This window comes from Cebus imitator, unplaced genomic scaffold, assembly GCF_001604975.1.
Source record: "Cebus imitator isolate Cc_AM_T3 unplaced genomic scaffold, Cebus_imitator-1.0 Scaffold1, whole genome shotgun sequence".
Lineage (NCBI taxonomy): Eukaryota > Metazoa > Chordata > Mammalia > Primates > Cebidae > Cebus > Cebus imitator.
Genome location: NW_016107316.1, coordinates 15455553 through 15462120, shown reverse-complemented (window position 1 = coordinate 15462120; position 6568 = coordinate 15455553). Strand labels below are relative to the sequence as shown.

Below are 6568 nucleotides of genomic sequence, written 5' to 3'. Positions count from 1 at the left end.
AAAAAAAAAAAAAAAAAAAAGAAAAGAAAGAAAAGAAATAAATAAACTTTAATATGTTCAATGCTAATTTTCTGGATCTTTGTCTTGTGTCAAAAGCTATATATTTTCTCCTCAAAGAAGCTGCTGCTCCAAGAACTAACTAGCCCTCTTCATCTCCCTCCAGCTAGGATAAGCTAATTCCCCTCCACTCCCAACCCTCTTCTTTCAATAGCACTGCGTAGGTGTTAATGGCCTGGGCTCTCCAATGAACAGAACTGTCCTTTAAGCCAGTAACCCACAAGCAGTGGCACCCAAAGTCTCACCCCCAGTTCCCAGGGCAGAAGCCACAGAGCTGGCCTGGCATTGTTTCCACTGTCTCAGGAAGAAGGAGCCAAAACCTGACCCTCAGCACAAATCAAAGCCCAATATGAATAGAGAATAACTGCTTCTAGACCCGGAGTAGGCAAGCTGTGGGCAAAAAAGGGGAGTTTTTGCAGCCACTCCGTCTTTAGAAACAAGGGGAAAACTAGACCCTTTTCCACCATTATGATCTACAAGGTATTCTATTGCTCCAAGGGGATCTAAAAGCACAAAACAATCTAAACAAATAAGAACTTTTCCCAGGCTGGGGATAAGAGGGACAAACAGAAAGATGGGTGAATGTAGTAATGTGTAGGAAGATGATGCTGGGAACCTCCGTTCTTCACATGGCTGCCAGCCCTACAGAGGACAACACAGTAAGAACCCGGACAACCACTCCAAACTGGTATAGCTGGGGAATCTTCAGCCCTTTTTCTAGGTTCCACATCAAGTGTTGGATCCCATGCCAGGTATGATACATGAGAGGGTGCAAACTTAGCTGTGTGAATCAGTGCTGACTCCCCAACACAGGGACTTCATGAGTTCCAAATAAGACTCAAAGTTCCCAGGGAAAAACAGGGCTGACATGCCAAAAAGAGACCCCTGCACTCAAAGCAATACCAGTGCCATGGTGGCAGGTGGACCACTCCATCTCTTCTTTGGCTGTGGTTCCCAAAGGAACAGCATTTCTGATACAGAGCTCAGGGCTAAAGGGGGCTTGGAAGCAATGAGGACCAACATATCTCAGCAAGAGTGCAGCCACCTTGGGTTCTGGTCTGGACAGATGTGCAAAGCCATTTTAAATACAATCTCCTTTGGTGTGGTGGCTTACCCCAAGGTGGGCAGATCACCTGACATCAGGAGTTTGAGACCAGCCTGGCCAACATGGATAAACCTCACCTCTACTAAGAATACAAAAATTAGCCGGGCATGGTGGCACACGCCTGTAGTCCCCTACTTCAGAGCCTGAGACAGAAGAATGGCTTGAACCTGGGAGGTGGAGATTGCAATGAGTGGCGCCACTGCACTCCAGCTTGGGTGACAGAGATGCCACCTAAAAAAAAAAAAAAAAAAAAAAAAGTCCTGCATCATCTCTCTGGCCCTAACCTACTTTACCACAGCACCCTTTTGCTTCCCACACACCAACTGCTGAAGTTCCTGAAATGACCATCTTCCCTAGCCTCTGCGTCATCAACTTCCTTTGCCCGAGCCTTTCTTCTCTCCTTTGGGAGGCATCTTCCCCTAATTCCTATTTATCCCTAATATCTGAGTTCAAAGATTACTTTCCTAGGAAAACCTTCCCTGATTTCCCCAGCTGGGATAAGTCCCCATGTTACCTCCTCTCAAAAACACCTTACGTCCTTCGTTTTTAGCCTCTGTCTTGGCTTACTGGCATTTATTTGTGTGATTATTTATTTTATTTTTTTGAGACGGAGTCTTGCTCTGTCACCCAGGCTGGAGTGCAGTGACATCATCTCGGCTCACTGCAACCTCCATTTCCCGGGTTCAAGCGATACACCTGCTTCAGCCTCCCATGTAGCTGGGATTACAGGCATGTACCACCATGCCCAGCTAATTTTGTATTTTCAGTAAAGAGAGACCAGGTTTCACCATGTTGGCCAGACTGGTCTTGAACTCCTGACCTCGGGTGATCCGACCGCCTCAGCCTCCCAAAGTGCTGGAATTACAGGCGTGAACTATAGCGCCCGGCCCTGATTATCTGCTTAATATCTGTTTTGCCCAATGATACTGTATAGTCTAAAGGCCAAGTCTGTAATTGTCACTATCGTATCCTTGGCACTCATAACATAGTAGGTACTAAAATTTTTTTGAATTATAAAATATTAAAGGAAGTATATGCTAAGTAATTAATATTAAACATTATTAAATAGAAATGCACATAAAATACCCTCCACAGTGCCCAGCTGAGAACTGCTCCATAAGTGTGAGCTTCCATTAATACTGGACTATTCAGCCTCGTGTATTATCATCAGTGTGCTTAACCACTTCCACCTCCTAAACACATTTTTTACTCATGTTTGGACGCCACCAGTGCCTAGCACTAACATTAGTATTACACAAAGATGCTCTGTATTCACTGAATTTAACTGCATTTTAAATAAATCTGACTTTCAGCATATTTAGACAGAAGACACAACATGAACTTTTAAAGAGTTTCCTCCCTATAAACAAACCACAACCGGTCAGACTTTATACCACATTCTTCTCTGCATTCGCATTAAAACAAATCAGCAGTTTCCTACATTTACTTATCTCAAAGTACGTACATAGGAACCAACGCTGGACGCCACACGAACGTTCATCATTGCTGACAAGTAATAAACTATTACTGGCAGCGAAAAGGGAAAAAAGGCACAAAGAAGAAAGGAAGGAAATGTGAAATCAGCGAACACCAGACCTTCAAAACATCAGAGAAAGTGAGTGGTAGGAGAGGGTGAAGTCACTAATAGGCATACTTTGTAGCACTAGAGTGCGATCGTGCAGCGTTCGCCTTTGAAAATGGAAACATTGTGTTGCGCATAACTCGAAGTTTCCGAACGCCCTGCGAGAAAACCCGGAGCTACGCCTTCAGCGAGCTCGGGAGTCAAGCCGCAGGCAGAGTCACGGGCCCGGGGTCGCCGCTCACCCCGTCGGGGCGGGAGCCTGGCCCCGGCCCTGCCGCCAGCGCCCCTCCCCGAGTCGCGGACGCGCGGTCCTCCGGAGCGAGACTCCCCCACACCGGCGAGCCGCGGCGGCCCGGCCACAGTAGACGACCCCTCGAACCCACCCGGCAGGCGGCCACCCTGCCCCGCCCTCACCCCGCCGACGCGGCGCAGCCCCGGGACCCTCACCTCCGGGCACAGCCTCCCGGCCTCGGCCTCACTCAGCTCAGGCGCTGCGGGCACCGTTTGGTCGCAGGCTCCGTTTGGCCGGAGCCTTTCAGACCTGGAGCGCCGCCGCCCCAAACCTCCTCAGATTCCGCGGCCGCGCCGCTGAGATCCCGCCCGCCTCTCACAGTCTCAGTCGGGCGCCAAGCGCGCGCCGACAGCGGCTCCGCGCAGACCCGAGGAGCACGCGCGGGCGCGGGGACGCGCCGAGGGGCGGGGCTTACCGCGTTCCGGCGCTTCAGGCCGGGCGGAGAACTGCGCTAATGGCCGCCGCGCCTTCCCGCAGCAGGTCGAGCGGCTGGCTGCCTCTTCCCTGGGCGCGGGAGACACAGGCACCTTGGTGTGTGCTCACCGGAGATCCCAGCGTGTGCTTACCCGGGTACCTCCTCAGCCTCTGAAGCCGGGGAGAGACGTCCCAGCATTCTGACAATGTGGAATTTGACCTGAGCCCTGCGGTCCTGGACAGCGACATTGAAGAAACCCCCACACCGCTTTGTGTTCCTGATAGGACTTATTGCACGCAAACGCCTTTCCCCATAAGACCTAGTCAACAACTCAAGGATGCCCCCGTGGTTAGCTGTGGAAAAGTCAGGCCCAAACCCTCTAAATTCCAGTTCGCCTCACAAATGATTAGCTGACCTGCCTGTGCTCACGATGTGGACAAACGCCAGCTGCCTTGACTTGACCGGACTTTAGTGAAGCAGCTCTCCCCGGGCCTCTACAAGGTGGCCGAGCCTCTACAAGCGGTAGCCAGCGACCACCCCTCCTCGACCACTGCCCGAAAATAGGCGGACCCCAAGGGAAACATTCTCAGTGTAGTCTCATCGCTGTTACCCTCCACTCTTCTCCCCACCTCCCCACACCCGGGTCTTTCTAGCCCTGTTCACTCCTCTCTGTAAAAGGAAAGCCCCTTTCTGCCTGACCCAGGAGATCGCTGCAGATCTCATGGTTAGAGGGTTCTCCCGGTTGCCGCAGCCTCCCCCAAACCCCACTCTCAATTGCAATCGTTTCTTTCCCTTTCCTTGGATCTCTTACACTGAAATCTCTCCTTAAGTATATCCAGATTTGTTTTTTATTTTATAGTCCAGCATTCTTCTTATTGCAACAGTCCTTCTTCCCATTGCAATAGTTCTCCGCCCTTATTGCAGTAGTCCATTTCCCCCCAACCCCCATTGCGATAATCCTTTCCGAATAAAGTCTCAGCTTGCCTAATCGGGATTTATTTGTTAGTCATTAGTGCTGGGACTCAGATTGAGATTGATCCTCACTTACAGACCCATGCCACTTCCCATCCTCCACCCCCCTCATCTCCTGTTCAGCGATTTCGGGAGCCTGTGGTGAGTTCAAATCTCTTGAAGCACAGTAAGGAGTTAATTTGATCCCTTCGGGCAAAGAGACTTTTCTTTGACCCTTCTGTGAGAGCGCTTCCAATTTTTTGGTCTCAGCACCATTTAATGAACAGAGATTCTTCCCATGTCAAAAGTTAATTGACTATAGATGTATAAGTTTATTTCTGCACTCTCAATTAGACTCCATTGATTATATAACTTATCTTTATGCTAGCACCGTACTGTTTTGCTTACTGTAGCTTTGTAGTAGATTTTGAAATCAAACCACCATACCGTTTTGCTTACTGTAGCTTTGTAGTAGGTTTTGAAATCACACCTCCCACTTTGCTCTTGTTTTTTCAAGATTGTTTTGTCCCTTGCAATTTCATATGACTTTTAGCTCAGCTTTTCCCTTTCTGTTAAAAACATTAAAAGGGGGAGGGAGGTGTTGGGATTTTGACAGAGGTTTCTTTGAATTGGTAGATCAACTTGAGAAAGATTGATATCTTAACAATATTAAGTCTTCAAATCCTTAAGCATGAATATTTTTCCATTTATAGTCATGTGCCACATAACAACCTTTTGGTCCATGCCTTACAGCATATATGATGGTGGTCATATAAGATTTTAAGGCTGTATTTTTACTGTATCTTATGTTTAGAGACACAAATATTACCATTGTGTTACAGTTGTCTACAGTATTCAATACAGTAACGTGCTTGTAGCCCAGAAACAAGGCTATGAATGTTGCCTAGATGCATATTACACTAGACAATCCAGGTTTGTGCTAGTACACTCTGTGATGTTCACACAACAGTGAAATCACTTAGGGACACGTTTCTCAGAAGGTACATTCATCATTAAGCAATACATGACCACACTTAGACCTTCTTTAATTTCTTTCAGTAGTGTTTTATGGTTTTCAGTGTACAAGTCATATACCTCCTTGGTTAAATATATTTCTTTTCTTTTCTTCTTCTTCTTTTTTTTTTTTTTTTTTTTTTTTTAGCCTGTTGCCCAGGCTGGAGTGCAATGGTGAGATCTCAGCTCACTGCAACCTCTGCCAACTGGGTTCAAGCAATTCTCCTGCCTCAGCCTCCCCAGTAGCTGGGATTACAGGTGCAGGCCACCATGCTGGCCAGGCTGGTCTCAACTAGACTTCCTGACCTTGTGATTCACCCACCTCAGCCTCTCAAAGTGCTGGGATTACAGGCTTGAGCCACTGCGCCCAGCCAGTTAAATATATTCCAAAGTATTTTATTCTTTTTGATGCTATTGTAAAAGGAATTGATTTATTTCCTTTTTGGATTTTTTATTGCCAGTATTTGGAAATACCACTGATTTTATGTGTTGATCTTGTATCTAACAACTTTACTGCATTCATTTATTAGCTCTAATCATTTGCTAGAGATGGGGTATCCTTATGTTACCCAGGTTGATCTCAAACTCCTGGGCTCAAGTGATCCTCCCACCACGATGTCCTGAGTAGCTAAGACCACAAATGTGTGCCACCATGCCCAACTAATTAAATTTTTTTCGGGGGGGAGAAGGGGGAATTTTTTTTTTTTTTTTTGTAGAGACGTGGTTTCACTGTGTTGCCCAGGCTGGTCTCCAACCCCTGGCTGGCCTCAAGCTATCCTCCTTCTTGGGCCTCCCAAAGCACTGGGATTACAGGTATGAGATACCATATTTGGCCTCAGTTTTATATCTTTCTAATTTGGATGCCTTTTATTTATTTTTTTTTTTTTTGCCTAATTGCTCTAGCTAGAACTTCCAGTACAATGTTGAATAGAAATGATGAGGCTGGGTGCGGTGGCTCACACCTGTAATGTCAGCACTTTGGGAGCTAAGGCAGGAGAATTGCTTGAGCCCAGGAATTTGAGACCAACCTGGGGCAACATAGTGATACCCCATTATTAGAGTTAAAATTTTTTTAAAAAAAGAGGCCAGGTGCGGTGGCTCAAGCCTGTAATCCCAGCACTTTGGGAGGCCGAGGCGGGTGGATCATGAGGT

The 6568-nt window shown here is 47.2% G+C and overlaps 1 pseudogene; it reads right to left on the bottom strand.

The window, feature by feature from the left end:
- Positions 1 to 179: 179 nt before the first annotated feature.
- On the bottom strand, positions 180 to 1138 carry LOC108302935 (annotated as a pseudogene).
- Between the last annotated feature and the right edge of the window lie 5430 nt (positions 1139 to 6568).